General features: G+C 48.3%; 1 protein-coding gene across 2 annotated transcripts in view; it reads left to right on the top strand.

Annotated features, from left to right (window-relative positions):
- Scaf8 (SR-related CTD associated factor 8) overlaps nt 1–15877 on the top strand; it is a 142223-nt gene that overhangs the window by 107755 nt on the left and 18591 nt on the right. Inside the window, exon 21 of one of the 2 annotated variants that reach the window (XM_051205979.1) lies at nt 6813–7878. The exons of the other annotated variant lie outside the window; for it this stretch is intronic. The gene's annotated coding sequence lies outside the window, so the exon portion shown is untranslated. Of the gene's footprint in view, nt 1–6812; nt 7879–15877 lie in introns of those variants that run through there. 2 annotated transcript variants of the gene reach the window in all.

The raw sequence follows: 15877 nt of genomic DNA, 5'->3' as shown, positions 1-15877 counted from the left end.
ATATATCACTATGTATAAAGTGATACATATATACTGATATATGTGTGTGTATATGTATATACATAGCATGTATGTATGTATATACATATGTGTATGTGTGATACACATGCACACACACGTATATACATACACATATATACACATATGTATATATATACATACACACGTGTATATACATACACATGTATATATACTGATACACATATGTATATATACATACACATATGTATATATACTGATACACACATGCACGCACACATATATACATGTATTATGTACATACACACATATATACATGCACAACACATATATGTACATATATGTACATACACACATGTATATGTACGCATACACATATATACACACACACATACATATATATGTGTGTGTATATATATATATATATATATATATATATATATATATATATAAATACCCGCACACACATATACCCGTGTACACATACATAACTTATGGGTCTTGAGCTTTTTGTGGCTGTCTCTCAGTGTGCACATAGTTCAGCAAAGGCAGAAAGAAAGGGAGAAGCCTAAAGAGACAAAAGAGTCATTTGCTGACATCTTCTAACCTCGTTGACATTGGGTTCTCATTTGTGGGGTGCATCAAGCTTTCCCTCAATACACACTGTGACTTCCGCAAGGGGTTCGTTCCCAGGGAGACTCTCTGACCTCCAGGGTCTGCTGCTCAGTGTTGCTGACAAGGTTCTAGTCCCACACAGAAATGACGTTAGACCCCGTTGAGAAAAATCTCCCGAGTCCACAAGAATGGAGTCTTCCAGTGACTCTGGTGTTTTATGAATGTGGGCATGCATGTGTGTGTATGCCCAGATGTGGATGTCAGAAGTCAACCAGGTATCATTCCTCGGGCCATCAGCCTTTTGGGTTTTTTGTTGTTGTTTGTTTTGCTTTTGTTTTTTGAGGCACAATGATCTCTTTGCCTAGGACCCCCGAGGTAGACCAGACCAGACTGGCTGTCCAGGGAGCACCAGAGGCCCACAGGACCTCACCTCCCCATCGCTGACACCCCAGGCATTTGCCACCATGCCCAGCTTTTCTGACATGGGTTTGTGCAACCCTGAAGTGGGCTCCGCTAACATAGATTCGCTGATAAATGATTTTCCGGTTGTTTTCAGAATCCAGGAGGTTGTGTAGTATCAGACCAGAGACTTCCAGAAGCCTACCTCGCAGGCAATGGATGGAGCAAGAGGGTACAGGGAACCTGTGGGGCCCAGACATGCCTACCTCCTACCCCACCGGACACAGCTAACCCTGAACTCTCCCAGTTTTATAGGCGGGATCCAACTGCAGATTGATGCATGGGTACCAAGCCTTACTGCCCGTGACATTTATGACTGTAGCTATCATAGGCTGCCTCATGGCATAGAATCATGTGTCCTTTTGCTGAAGCTCAAATGAGGAGAGTCTGGGCGGCAGGGCGGTAGCTTAGCGGGGTAAGTGAGCCCTGTTGACAGCCACCATCTATGCATTCACTCAGCCTTTCTTATTCTCCATTACTGTCTGTTTTAGCGGGGGCACTATGTTGTAATACCCTGGGCTTTGCCACTTGAGTGTGCTAGTGTCCAAGGTATGCCACCCCCCAAGTCTGAAGTCTTCTGAGATATGTTCAAGGCCCTGGAGTGCAGGTGCTGTGCCCGAGGGAATTATCAGAGGTGTGTTCTAGAAGGTTCTCTGTTCCAGCTCCACATGAGGGGATTCTTTGTGGGGGGGGGGGCAGATGCAGCATGCATGAGCTCCCACAGATACTGCAGAGAGGTCCCCTTCCTTATCCCCAATCCTGTCCAAGGCTTCTGAGCAATTTGATTCTGGGAGCTGCCCATTTTTAAAACAACAGCAGTCACTTTCCCTTCTAGTGAGCACTTTTGGGTCTGCTGGGGACAAATATTCCTGAGACTGCGCTGTGTAGTGGGAAGAAAAGGTCTATTAGTGGTTCATTCATTTGGACTAGGTCTGGAATTCTTTGTGAGCCTGTTAAAATAAGGCACCATGGCTCCCCCCAAACTGTTAACTCTATTTAGTTTTTTTTTTTAGTTTATTTGTTATTATTTTGTGTGTGTGTGTGTGTGTGTGTGTGATATATATACATGTATGAGTATGGGTGCACACTTGCCGTATTGTGTGGAAATCAGAAGACAATTTGCAGGCAGGCAGGAGTCATTTCTCTCCTTCCACCAGTCGGGGTCCTGGGTATTGAACTTAGATCCTCAGACTTGGCAACAGGTGCCTTGACCAGCCCGTTACTCTATATTTAAGCAAAGCAATCCTGTCAGATTTCTCTGGCATCAGAGTTGCATTGATAAACCCCAGACTCTGTTGCTGGGCATCACAGGTGGTAGTTAATTGTCTTTGGGGAGTCACCCCATCCCCTCGTGTTTTTAAGTAACCGTGATCCTAGCTGTGCACTGTGCCTGCTTTAGGATGTGGATCCTGTCATCGACTTTATGAACACGAAGATCAGATCCTCCAGCCAGCCAGGCATTTACTAGTCGGCCTCTTGTAAATACAACCAGCAGATGCCTCTTAAATTTCACTCACCTCTCTTCCTATTAGCACCTTGAAAAGAGCCTGTTCCCACTTTCAAATGCTCCTGGGTAAGGAGAGAAAGCATATGCTTGTAGAAAGATGTGATGCAGAGACGATGCAGAGATGCAGCCTGGTTGGTGGCTATCCTGGTTACCGCAGGTACCCAGCCTAGGTCTGCAGAGTACGGTTTCTTTGGTACCCAGAGATGGAGCTTTCAAAGAGCTGTGGGTGGCTGTTTCGGTCTTGAGTCTTTCCAGGATCTCTTTTTCTCCTGGGCATTCAAGGAAAATGAGTAGCTTGTCATTTCCTAGACTAAGTCGTATCAATTCATTGTCACTAACTCCGTTTGCGAATTAGTTTCTGCAGCCGTGGAAAGAGCTGCCACATAGTCTCTACAGCTAAACCGTAGCGACAGCTGAGGAGCCAGACTGAGTTTGCTTCGTGAAGACTGGATATATAGGAAGCTCTGAGGCCCTGGGGGGGGGGGGGAGGAGACATTGTTCACTTTTCAAATGGCTCCTTTTCCAGAGAGAGACAGAGGGAGGGAGGAAGGAACGGAATAGAGGGGTACATCCTACTTAAATGGGAGGCCTACTGTGCAACCTCCCATAGAACGATTTCGATCTGTGGAGGCCATGCAAAGCCTCAGCCTTAACGCCCACTCCATGAGTCTCTCCTTGCTGGCTTCTTGGGAACATGGCCGGCAAAAGGAAGAATGCCCCCCTTGGAGGGATTCTTCCCAGGCAGTCTTTCCCCTGGTGCTCCCAGCAGTGGAGTTGACCCAAGCACCTGTCTGGGTCCGCAGTGCACATCCTCAGTCACCTCTCTGTGGATGAATGAGCTAGCTGGAGGGACTCTGCCAGGCCCTGAATGCTGACCCTAACTCCTTCCCAGCAGCACATGGTATCACAGTGTTTATGGAGACAACTCAGTCCGTTATAGCCCAAGAAGCCGATGTGGTCAGATCATCTGTGCTTGCTGGCTTAACTTTTCAGGGTTTGTAACATCTGAGAGCGCTCTTTGTTTAAATTAATCGAATAAGGGGCCTTGAGGGACCAAACATTCAGGCATCGCATAGTCTTGTTTGGGAGCCCAAGGGAAGAAGTTGGGCTTGTCAGTTTTCTTCGGCTTAACATGATTCCCAACGTCTGTGCTGATCTGGCTCCTTTCCTTGTGGTAGATTTAGGTGGTTGCTTTGGGCTTAGTGGCTACGCTTGAGTAACAGTACCTGCCATACACATATGGCCATCAGAAAGGCAGTGTGGCCTCGGTTGACCAGAGAAGCCCTGGGTATTCCCCATCATAGAATAAACTTCCTCACTAGGTAACGGATGCCTTTGTTACTTTAATTAGCCCCATACTTGGTGCTTGGAAAGACACGGTTTTCTGTCGTTTCAGTCTAATGGGATGAAGCTTAGTGCACTCTAAGTAGGTTTTTAACTACTGAACGATAAAACGGAGCGAATCATTAGAAGGCATCTGCAGCGACTGATAGTCACAGTCCGTGCCAGCCATCCTGAGCCCGTATCGGCTGACCAAACAGTTCAAGCTGGCCAGGGCAGATGGGGGTCTGGCATCTGTGAATAACTCTGGCGCTTTCCTTCCAACATGTCAGGACGGGCTGGCTGGGGCTTGGTCTGAACATCTTTTGGGAAGCAACACGTGCATGCCAAGTCACCTTCCTGTGCTGCTCTCTGGATGTTAATCCAGCATCTTCAGAGGAGCACACTGCTCTGGTGCTGATTTTCGGTTCCCCTGGCTTCTCAATCAGGCACCCTCATCTCCAGTCAGAACCGCTGCTGGCTGCTGGCTGCTGGCTGCTGGCTGCTGGCTGCTGGCTGCTGGCTGCTTTTGTGAGAGATGTCCCGGGAGGGGATGCCTTACAAAGGGGTGACCGGCTCTCTGTGGGCTTCTTCTCATACTGTTGTCCCTGCCTTCTCTCTTCATGGCTGTCAATGAGAAATACTCTTAGGTCATACCGCCTGCGGACAGGGCTGTCTGTTAAGACCGTTAACATGGAAACCCCAGCCAGACCACAGGACCCTCTCCATGATAAATGGCAGAGGCGGTTCAGTTTCTCCATGCCATTGGTCCCTGGAGTCACGTCCTGAAGGTGGGACACGTCTTTGCCTGGCTGTCCCTCTGTCTTCTTCTGCCCAGTATACAGACCTAGGGACCTGGCCACGTGGCCACTGTCCCTATGGCTGGATGTGCGCAGTAGGAGAGACTGCGACGGGTATGGAAGCAGCTGGACCTCCTTCTGGCCCTGGGCACCTATGAATCATGGCATCTGGTGGCCATGCCACTGCCTTCTGGAGTCGGGGGAATGGACTGATAGGAAAGGCATGGGATTAAGGGGCCAGACATGCTTAGCCGGAGACCCAGTCCCCAACACTGTCACCCGTGTGTCCTCTTGACCTGGTTATTTAACCTCAGCCAACCTGTTTGCTCCTCTGACAGGGAGGGGTTCGTGAATGCATCTCTCCCGCCAGGGCTATTCAGTAGGCACTGCAGGTCCCTTGGCACCTACTTTGTACTGAACTGCACCTGGGTATGAAGTACAACTCTCCCCACTAGTCTCCACAAGTGAAAGGCATGGGGACCAACGCATTGCCGATGGTGACTCAAGCTAGGGAAACTGGTTCCCAAAACGCCATGCCATCCAGGTACCCCTGGTCCTCCGAACCTTTTGTACCTGTGCTCCCGGGACTGGTCCTGGTACTGTGGAATTACGGGTGGTACCTTGGCGGGTCATGAGCCACTCGGGTGACATGAAGAGTAACATCTGGTCACGTGGGAACTCATTTCTGCAACGAATCTCACCTCACCGTGAGCCAAAGCTGTTAATGTGATTTGGAAGGCGCTTAGCGTTGCATACCAGCAGCTTTCTGGAGTGGGTTTCCCGGTTTGAGTTTTTGCTGTTTGGTCCTTTGTTTGTTTGAGATTCCCCCACCCCACCCCAACCCCGCTTGTTTACTTGAGACTCAACTCAAACTTGCCTTCTGAGTGCTGGGATTACAGATGCTCACCTCCATACCCAGTAGCGCTTCCCTTCCGTACTCACGCTCCAGGCATAGCAGCTCCTGTTGGGTTTGACGCCTACAGAGCTGCAGGAGTTCTGCTCGACAGTCCATGGCATGACCCACATGGCATGTCGTGCACGGTACAGGACTGGGAGACCATGCAATTAAAGCATCAAAGCTGTGAGCGCCGGCTGAGCCCTTCTCAGTGGGATGCTGGGCAAGGTGCGTCCTGGCACCTGTTGGCTTGCACAGATAGTTCTGTCTTCCCGGGTATTCTCTGTGAAGCGCGCAATCTATCAGAGCTAACACTATTCAAAGAGATGGGTACTGAGTAAGGAATCTGCCAGTGTTCAGTGCTAAGAAGAGAGGGCTGGCCCCGGGAAGGAGAAGGCCTTGTTGCTGCTCCAGTCTAGGGCTTGCTCTGCCTAATGCTGAGGCAGTCTCCAGTGCAATCCCAACTTGGCTGCCTGTAGGGGAAACTGGGTTCCCTGTTGTAAGACCCAGCAAGCTCAGCCATGGGAGCTGGTTTCAGGAAGCAAGAACCTTGCATTTTATTTGATTTCTTTTTTTGCAGGGCGTGGGGCAGAGGAGGGAAGGCAAGGTCATAGCAAAAGAGACAAAAATGGATGGAAGATTTCTAGAATTTTCACTCATATAGTACAGTTATACTGTCATTTGTAAAGTTTTGATTTACTTCAGGTGCTAACGGATGTGCTGAGGTTTCTCTGAATTAGGCTGATTCTCAACCCCGAGCAAAAGCGAGCACGCATGTGTAGAGCTGTTAAGCCTATGCATTGTCAAAGACTGACATGGCCAGACCTGGCTGTGCTCTGTAGGGATCCGAGAAGACGGGAGTACATGAAGGAATTGAAAGTTAGCCTTGGATAGCCATCACCCTCGGCATCGTTGGTCAGAATACGTTTAGTGTGCGTGTGTAAAGCAGTCAGGGCACAATAATGTGGGGCCGTGTGGGTTCTTGGTGGAGGTATACTGGTGCCTAGGTCCGCTGACTGTGTTTTGGGAAGGTCTGTCTCGTGACTATTTCTGCATAACTTGGGTTTTCCTTGCTCTACTGGAAGAAATGCATGGCAGTTCTGGGCGCAGGAAGCCACCAAGCGTGGAAGCCTTTGCTATTGTGTCGACACCATCCCTTCTTTAAGGGGGGAAAAAAAATAAATAGGGAAGTTATTCCATTTACCGGTGATGACGCTATTATTCCTTTTGTCAACAGGCAAGATGATGAAGTCCTGGCAGCTTCCCGTGTCCCAGGCCTTGTAGAAATAAATGAGACAGACGTGCTTCACAGTTCTAATGGGCATCACACCGGAAGCATTAGAAGGACCCCCGCCGATGCCTGTTGAGAAGGCTCTGTGCTCTCAGGCGTGGTTTCTGATTGAATCCAGAGGTTACGAGCATGCCTCCCTGTATTACCTGTCGGAGCAGGTTTAATTTTATAAATTTCTAGACACAAACTCTATGAGTTTCTAGTTCATAGTTGTTCTTTTTGAGGAATCCACTCAGACGAACAGTATTATATCCGTAAGAGATACGTACTCCCACTGCCCAGAACTGGTTGAGGAGCCAGTGGTAACAAAACTCCATCATGTAGCATCATCCAGTGCATGATGGGAAGGACAGAGGGCGAGGAATCCCTCCCCGGGGAGAGTCATACTGTGCCAGAACTACAGATGGCCAGAACCATAGTGATACTACACCAGCGATTTTTTTTTTTTTCTTTCTTCCTTCCCCCTTGAACACGGTAGATGCTTACTACTGTAAAACCGTGCACAAAGCCCGCCTGTGGCTTCGATCCATTGTACACACTTTTATTTTTAAAATAATTTTTAATGCAGCTTTGAGAAAACCCAGGGTTCGGCACACTGTCCTGTCATGCAAGCTGCAGGCACCCAGGGTGGAGATGAGGAACCTTGTGGGCGAGGAAGGGACATGGTGAGGGTCAGGCCTACTGCACAGTAGTTTACCGCACTTCATGAATCATTCCCTAGGAGCTTCTAAATTCAGGCAGAGACAGCGACGGCTCCCTCCGGATTGATCTGTGTCTCTGACAGCCACCAGTATTCACACAATACCTGGGGGAGGGGGGACTCAAAAAACCCAAACATCAGCATCGTTTCTACCCAAAAGAGTATTTTTAATCATCCTTTGTTTGTTTTGTCAAAGAAATTAAAGTGCTTGGAAGTCCTTATCTGTGGCCCCTTGGAATGTAACCAACGAGAACCCGACGCCTCCCACAGTATGCGATCACTTTGGACATTCATAATAAAAGCTGAAACTCATTTTGGCTGCAAGTCCTTTCTTTTGCCTTGTTTGGTACATATGTCTTGATTTACCTTAGCCCGACACCCATGCTGTCTGCACTGGCGTGAATACAAAGATGCACTCTCCTTTCAAGCTTCCCCCTCCCCTCCCCCCCCCACACCCCTGTCTTTTTCATTGGGTGACTGACAGTTTCCAACCTTAAACAGCCACTCTTCTGTTATTTCCTGGAAGATCAAGATTCTTTTGAATGCCAAGATCTTTTTGAATATGCATTACAACATGGGTTAAAGATAATTCCCAAGGATTGTACCAAGGCTTTTCTTGAGTGTCTACTTATATTTCTCTACTAAATCAATCATAATATGGTATGATACATCCTGGCTGTGATGTAGTTTCTGTTGACGGACTGGAAACCGGAGGAGGCTGTGGCTGCGACAGTGACATGGTGTGGGTTTTTCAGAGCATCTTTGTTTGACTCCCCAGCATGTTGGGGTGTCATTTTTATGTATTCCAGCATCCTGCAGTTAAGAAAGAAAACAGCTTCCAGGAAGTCCAAACATGCCAGTCTTCAGAAGACTGCGTAGAATCTTGCTTGCTACTCTTACTGAATCTGCTGTGACAGTAAGAAATGATCACTTTCTGTGTCTATAATCAGCCCTGCAATGGGCAGGTTCACCACCACCCGCCTCGCTCCTACCTCCCAGTACCTAACCCTTATCCCCACAGAAAAGCATCATGGATTTGGGGTTCACAAGGCTATTCTAGTACATATATGAGCAAATGATCTGGGAACTTTGAGGGTATGGGGAGATAGCTCAGTTAGGAGGCAATTGCCACACAAGCATGAGGTCTTGAGTTTGGTAAAAAGCCAGGCATGGTGATGTGTGTTTGTATCCCGGTGCTGGGGAGGGAGATGGGGATCTCTGGTGTCTGTAGGCCAGCCAGCCTAGCCTCGCCAGGAAGCCCCAAATCCTAATGAAAGACAATGTCTCAAGATCTATGTTTCATAGCCCCAAAGAAACAGCATCTCAGGTTAATGTATGGCTTGCACACACAAATTGATTTGACCATCACAGACTCCTGGGTGCAATCCTGTTCTTGCTTAAGTAGAGTGTCCGGTCACTGCCCTCCTTTGATTGAAAAGCCCTTAAATTGGGGGAACGTAGCAGGTCCCAAATGTTTTCTTCTATGGGTGGGATGGTTGGACACAGTCGAGTCGTAAAGGACTGTCTAACCAGGGCTCGCTACTTCAGAAGGCAGCACGTAGGCAGTCAGCACTAAGTTGGAGATGCTTCCCTGAAGGTTGTGGGCACTGAGGGGTCATCCATGGGAGGAGTTGTCTCTTGAGCATCCAAGGGCAACAGTCTATGAAGCAGAGGTTGGTGCTGTCATGGCTGGCTGATCTCGGAAAGCCTCTCTTCCTGCCAGCCCTCTAGTCATCGTAGTATTTACTCCCCCATGTTCCCCTAGCCCTCAGTGGCTGCAAAGCAAAGAAAGCCATTCACAGGACCCCTTCTGGAGTGGCGTCAGATGCCATCTGAAACAGCATTAGGTGACTGACATGCTGAGACTGTGGGCCTCTTTTTACTGTGGGGGTGGGGGGGGGGAGAGAACTTACTAGGGAAAAGGCAGTAATTTTCGCCCCAGATGGCCATGTTATCAGGAGTTTGGTTTTGTCGACGTGGAAGTAACTATACATTCGTGTATGAACGGGCCATCCATTTGGAGGCACGGGGCCAACTGACCACAATCTTAGGTCAGAAGAGCAGAACATCTAAAGTTGAGCCCTGGAGGGCAGTACTGAGGGAGAAGGTCCCAGAGGCCTGCCCTGGCTTCTTCAGCAGATATGGACATCCTACCCATAACAGCAGCCCACTAATGACTGCTCTCACGGGAGAAGGTTGCAAAGACAGATGAATTCAGGCGCCAATTTATTCAGCATTCGCCAAGTGTTCTGGGATCAAAACTGGAACCCGTTACGCACCAGCGTCCCTGCTACTTACGATCCACACACTAGAATACAGGCGTGTATTAAGGGAATGGAGAAGTGGCCCACAGAGGCAGGTTCCTTAGTACTCCCCTCACAATGGGAATTAAAACAGTTCTCATGTAAGAGTTGATAAATGCTTTTGCTCCTTCCTAGCCAGCAGCGAGTTTGTTGTTTTTACTTAGACTCCAAACCATCAGGGTTTCCGCCGACTTACAACACTGAGCCATTTCTTCTTAAAGCGTAGACTTCCAGGGACTCTTCATATGATCCCTGGGTCCCACGGAGATCATTACAGCAAGGTTCCAAAATCAACGGTGGAATTACCTGACTTTGAAGATGAAGACCTTCCTGGTCTTGAGCACAGGAGAGATGATTTGAGAGCAAAATATGAAAATACATTTTCTTTCCTCTTAAACTCATGTATGATCCCACAAATACAACCCCAGCCGCCTTTAAATGGGGCCTCTGTTTTCTGAGCCCCCAGTCTTTATGGTTACTTTGTAAGTCCGACCACCCATAGATGCTGCTGATGACTCAACATAAGGACCACCGGGTTTCACCAATAAAGAGAAAACAGTTCAATATGCAAGCACAGTGGCCGGCTCTTGCAGCCTTCGGAAATTATAAGTCAAATGTAAGAAGCTATTTCTACTATAAAGTCAATTTTTGTTTTGAAACAGCTATCCTATTAGAATATTAATATTGAGAGGGCTGGGCTGGCCGTATCTTAGTTGACAGAGTGCTTGCCTAACATACACAAACCTGGGTTTAATCCCAGCACTCAGAGGTGGAGGCTGGAGCATCAGGAGATGAAGGGTATCCTCAGCCTCACAGTCAGTTTGAGCCCACTGTGGCCTCCTGGTTAAGAGCACTGGCTGCTCTTGCATAAGTCCAGGGTTCAGTTCTTAGCACGTACGTACGTGGTAGGTCACAGGCATCTGTCCCTCCAGTTCCTGGGAAGTCAGTGCCCTCCTGTGACCCTAAAAGCACAGCAAGCACATGTTGCACAAACATACATACATGAAATAATACTTTAAATATTTTTAATTATGTAGATAGATACATACACTATTTCCTTAGTATTTATGTATTTTGTGTGAGGAGGATGGGAAGTACACATGCCATTGGGTGTGTGGACATCAGGGAACATGCGGGAGTCAGTTCCGTTCTCTCCTTATAGGTCCTCCTGGGGATGAAACTTGGATCGTCCCAGGATGTGCCCTGGACATCAGGAGTTTTAGTAGAGGTCCAGATAGATTCTGTCATGGAGGCACTATTGGACACAAAGGGATGAGAAGAAAGGGAAGGGTTGGTGTCAGGGCGTGGGTCCACCCCTGTCTCTGTGGGTTATTCAGTGGAGACCTAAGGAAGTGTCCTGGGCTATGGGAGGGAGATAGCCACGGCAGCAGCCCTCTGGCCCATGTAATGAAAATGCCATCTGTTTTGTGTGATTCAGGATACAATGGGCTCAGCAGAGGCTGGGCCCTCAGGAAATGACGGCTGTCGTCTATCCCCTAAAGTAAAACGAAGATACAGAAATGTTGGGTGGTAAAGGGATGTCAGAATGAAACTGCAAACCAGAAAGGTGACATCTGGGCTCACAGGGGACTCTTGCTTTGTTTCTTTCCTGGACACTGAATGGCTCTCTGTCACAAGCTTTATGGACAGATAATCGTTTTTATTGAGCGCTCTTTTTTCCCAGGGTGGGACCAACGGGATCTGCTTGGCAGATAAATCCAGAGACATTTAGGAAGGGAACCCTTTGGATAAGGCCTACTGAGTGTCTGAGTTTGGGGTAAGGCGAGGGGCACATAGCTAATGTCACCTCATTGCAGTCCAGGGATGTCCCCAAGTGCAGAAGGGAAAAAAAAAAGGGACAAGAATTACGTTGTCATGGACTCTTAGCAAGTTTCTCCTCTCCTCTGTTCCCCGCATTTTTTTATTACCTGTTTTTTATTTATTCAAATAAACAAAAACTAACTTCTTTTTAAAAAAAAAAATAAATCTACAATAACAGTGCCTATGAGATGGACGTGATTCCCTTTGTGCAGACGCAGAGAGGACAAAGGCTTCCCACTCTTGACCGCAATGTGGCTCTTCACGGTGCAGGTGCACTCACACGCGTGTGGGCGATGTAGCTCTTCACGGTGCACTCACACGCGTGTGTGCGATGTAGCTCTTCACGGGGCACTCACACGCGTGTGCGCGATGTAGCTCGTCACGGGGCACTCACACGCGTGTGCGCGATGAAGCTCTTCACGGTGCACTCGCACGCGTGTGCGCGATGTAGCTCTTCACGGGGCACTCACACGCGTGTGCGCGATGTAGCTCTTCACGGTGCACTCACACGCGTGTGCGCGATGTAGCTCTTCACGGGGCACTCACACGCGTGTGCGCGATGTAGCTCTTGATGGTGTAGACACAAGGGGAGAGTGTTACTGTGTGTGCATACTCGTCTGGGATGGAACCATCTGAGTATCAGAGCAGGGAGGAACCCAAGCCAGCATCTGTGCCTCCAGCTCCATAATTATGAACATTGTGGAATTCTACACATCATTTGTGACACGGTTAGTCCTCTGTTTGGTAAATAAGCCCACGACTTTTTATCTGATGTACAAAGAGCTTGATAGCTACCACCCCCCCATCAGAGAATCATTATTTTTACTAATTAAACAAACCCAAAGGAATGAGTTCAAACGTTCGAGGGCCGTCAGGAGGCAATGGAAGCTGAGCCAAGTGCGGGTGTAGACTCTGCTACTGTTGGCTGAGGGTGTTGAGTTGCCTGAAGCCCCTGGAGGGAAAGCTGGGCTGTGGTTGCTAAAGGTCAGCATTCTTGGATCTACCACTGCGGGAGAGTCAGGCAGGCACAGGGGCTAGCAACAGTCCCGCAGGCCCAGGAGACAGGCCACAAAAAGCCAAAGAGAAGCTGTGACGTTAAGACCAACAAGCCTGGTTGGACTTTCTTTACTCTGTTTTCAAGGCTCATGGACCCAGCAGAGTTTTCTAGAGTGAAGGTATTTCATAGTTTTCATGAGAGTGCTAAACTCTGACACTAACAGGAGATTAATAATAATAATAATAATAATAATAATAATAATAATAATAATAATAATAGGGCTTGTCCAGTGCAGTGATCAACCAGGCTTGCAACAGCCCGGGGAACCCTGGAAACAGCTGAGGGGTCCCTGGCCACACCCTCCCAGGAGAGGACAGGCCAATGGTTCAGTGTTCATACCTATTATATCTTGACTAAAGATTTCTCAGTTCTATTATATGCTAGAAATCCCCTTCCTCTAAACCTTGTTTTCCTATCTATAAAAATGGGGATAAAGGTGCCTGCTCGTTGGACCATTTTGAAGATAACGGAAAGTAGATTAGGCATCTAGCTGATCCCTGTCATGTTCATTGTATCAGACATTCTTTGGATAGTGGAACCATGGTGTAGTAAGTACGTGCCTATCCTATCTCTCAAGAATAGGATCCAGCCCCGGGTCCTTGTCCTATAGAGACCTTATTCTATAAACTCCCCTACCCCCCCCCATAAACTTGAGGCCTGAACTCAAATCTCTAGCACTCAGGTAAAAAGCTGAGCATGGATGCATACGTCTGTAACCTCAACATTGGGAGCACAGGCAAGGCCTGAGAGCCTGCCGTTTGGCTAGCCTGGACTAAATGAGTTTCCTGTTGGGTGATAGACCTGTCTCAAGATGACAAGGTGGAGACTGATGTGCCTACACATTGTCTTCCTCTCCTTTAACCTTGCCCTCCTTCCTCTCGCTCTCTTTCTCACACACACACGCACGCACGCACGCACGTGCACACGCACACGCATGCACGCACATGCGCGCACGCAATCTGAGGTGTAGCTTGGTAATAAAACACTTGCTTGCTAGCACACGTGAGGCTTTGAGTTCATCCCCAGCACCACAGAATAAACAAGAAGTCCGCCCCCAGGTCGCAGGCCTGCCATCGGAGACTGTACCACCTCACCGTTCTCGCCTGATCTCAGGACTCGTGGCTGCCTGTCATTCTCTCTCTCCCAGTATGCCCTGCCCTGACATCATCTCAGGACCTCCTGCTTCGGGCCCAAGGGACTTTTATATTGCAATCTTGCACGAGAAGTATTTTGGGTCCAGGAACATCTTAAAGGTTTTCGGATGCCAGCTTTATGTTTATGTGACTATGTGTGGACTTTTGAGGGTGCATTCAAGGTTACAGCCAGCTCCCATGTACTGCAGGCGCCGTGGGTAGGGACAGCATCCGGCCGGCCAGAGTCTTGAAGGGCAGCAATGTCTTCATGACCACTAAATGCGAAAACTAGGCCCAGCTTTGTTTACTTCTCTATGTTAACCAGTTTTGAAGTTCAAGTCTACCGTCTTCCTATTTCCCTCATCACTCTTACATGTGCCCTCTCTCTTCCCAGACTGCACCTGGCTGACTGCTCACCATTCTTCAGCTCTTACCTCAGATGGCGGTCTCTGGGGGGGGGGGTGCCCAGTGTTGTCTTTGATCTCTCTTTCAGGGTCAAATTCCCCTGTCACATCCCTTAGCTGTCTTCCCCCAAACAGTCACATCTCAGAGCGTCTCTGTGTGCCTCTTGGCTCTGTCCTCGAATTTCACTGGGCATCTGAACACTGCAGGCCTCTGATTCTCCTCGCTTGCTAACAGTTTACAACCACAGCCCAAGAAGACCTTTTGTTTTTTCTGCTTTCTTGTGCAGTGAAACAGGCTTCAGCATTATTCATTATGATACCTAGTGACTTATCAAGAATTATAATACCACACCGTCTGAGAGTCCATGCCGGGGATATGTGTGTTCTCGGAATGGACCTGATTTGCTGGATACATGACCAGCATGTGTCCCTGGTCAAACCTGTCACTGCTATAATCACCGTCACCATTATCCTCTATGACAGGTCTGGCACCTTATATTTTACAGAGCTGTCTGTGTCGTTCTTTTGTAGTCTCCCTCGCTACCTGGAGTAATGCAAGGAAACGGGTCATAAAATCGGCAGGGCCACCGCGCAAAGGACACACTGACTGTTTCTGAGACACAGTAAAGGTCAGCCATATCTCACTGCTACTGATATCAGGGAACCAATGCTGATATTGCAGGACTATTGGCTTGGTTGCCAGATGTGTTCTATTTAGTCACGTACTGATGTCGCTTAGTACCTTGGGATCATTGTGGCCCAAATAGCATTAGTGTCTCTCGGTGGCGGTTGAGCTTTTGATTTTTCCAAGGTGAAGGACTTAAGTTCCAAAGCAAAAAGGTTGGCTGGACCATTGAAGGAGCCGGGTCCGGGTCCAAGCAGAAATGTGGCAGCTCATTGGTTAGGATGCTATTACAGAGCTGGAACTTGAGGTCCGTTTGCAGACCTTTGGCACCGTGGTAGGCGTGGGCAGCGTTCTATAATGTCAAAGTCAGAACATAAGAACAGGGAAGGAGACAGGGAGGAAAGACAGGCCTTGCCCACCTCATGAGTGGGAAGGGTCACTGATAGTTCATTATATCACCTCCGTTGTGCACATGACCTAGGTGGGTGGTAGCCGTGCTTAGCAAGTTCACAAACTGCTGTGACAGAGCCGATGTTCACACTCCTAGAGGGGTGGCACAGGACAGTCACTTCAGCATTTCCACAAGCCAGACTCAGCTAGGAGGCGAATTCAAGGCCAGCCTGGGCTAACTAAGATCCTGTCTCAAAAACAAACAAACAAAAAAAAAAACAAAACAAATACGCAAACACATCCCCTAAGCGCTGTGACATCCTCACATCTAGCTCCCCACGATGCCCCCGTATCTTCAAGATAAGGGACACTGTTTGAAGCTAGCAGAGACAGACTTGAAACCCCACAATCACCCTTCTTATCAGCCCACCTCTAGCCTTTTATTTTACAAACACGGATGCATTTAGTCGACCATTGTGATTTTGTTTCTTTCTGCTGCCGATTATCTTGACTCCCGAGAGAGGGTTATCTTGACTCCCGAGAGAGGGAACTCACTTCTAGTGAGGCCACACTAGGCA

Source organism: Phodopus roborovskii, unplaced genomic scaffold (assembly GCF_943737965.1).
Source record: "Phodopus roborovskii unplaced genomic scaffold, PHOROB, whole genome shotgun sequence".
Classification (NCBI taxonomy): domain Eukaryota; kingdom Metazoa; phylum Chordata; class Mammalia; order Rodentia; family Cricetidae; genus Phodopus; species Phodopus roborovskii.
This window is presented reverse-complemented; position numbering and strand designations above follow the sequence as displayed.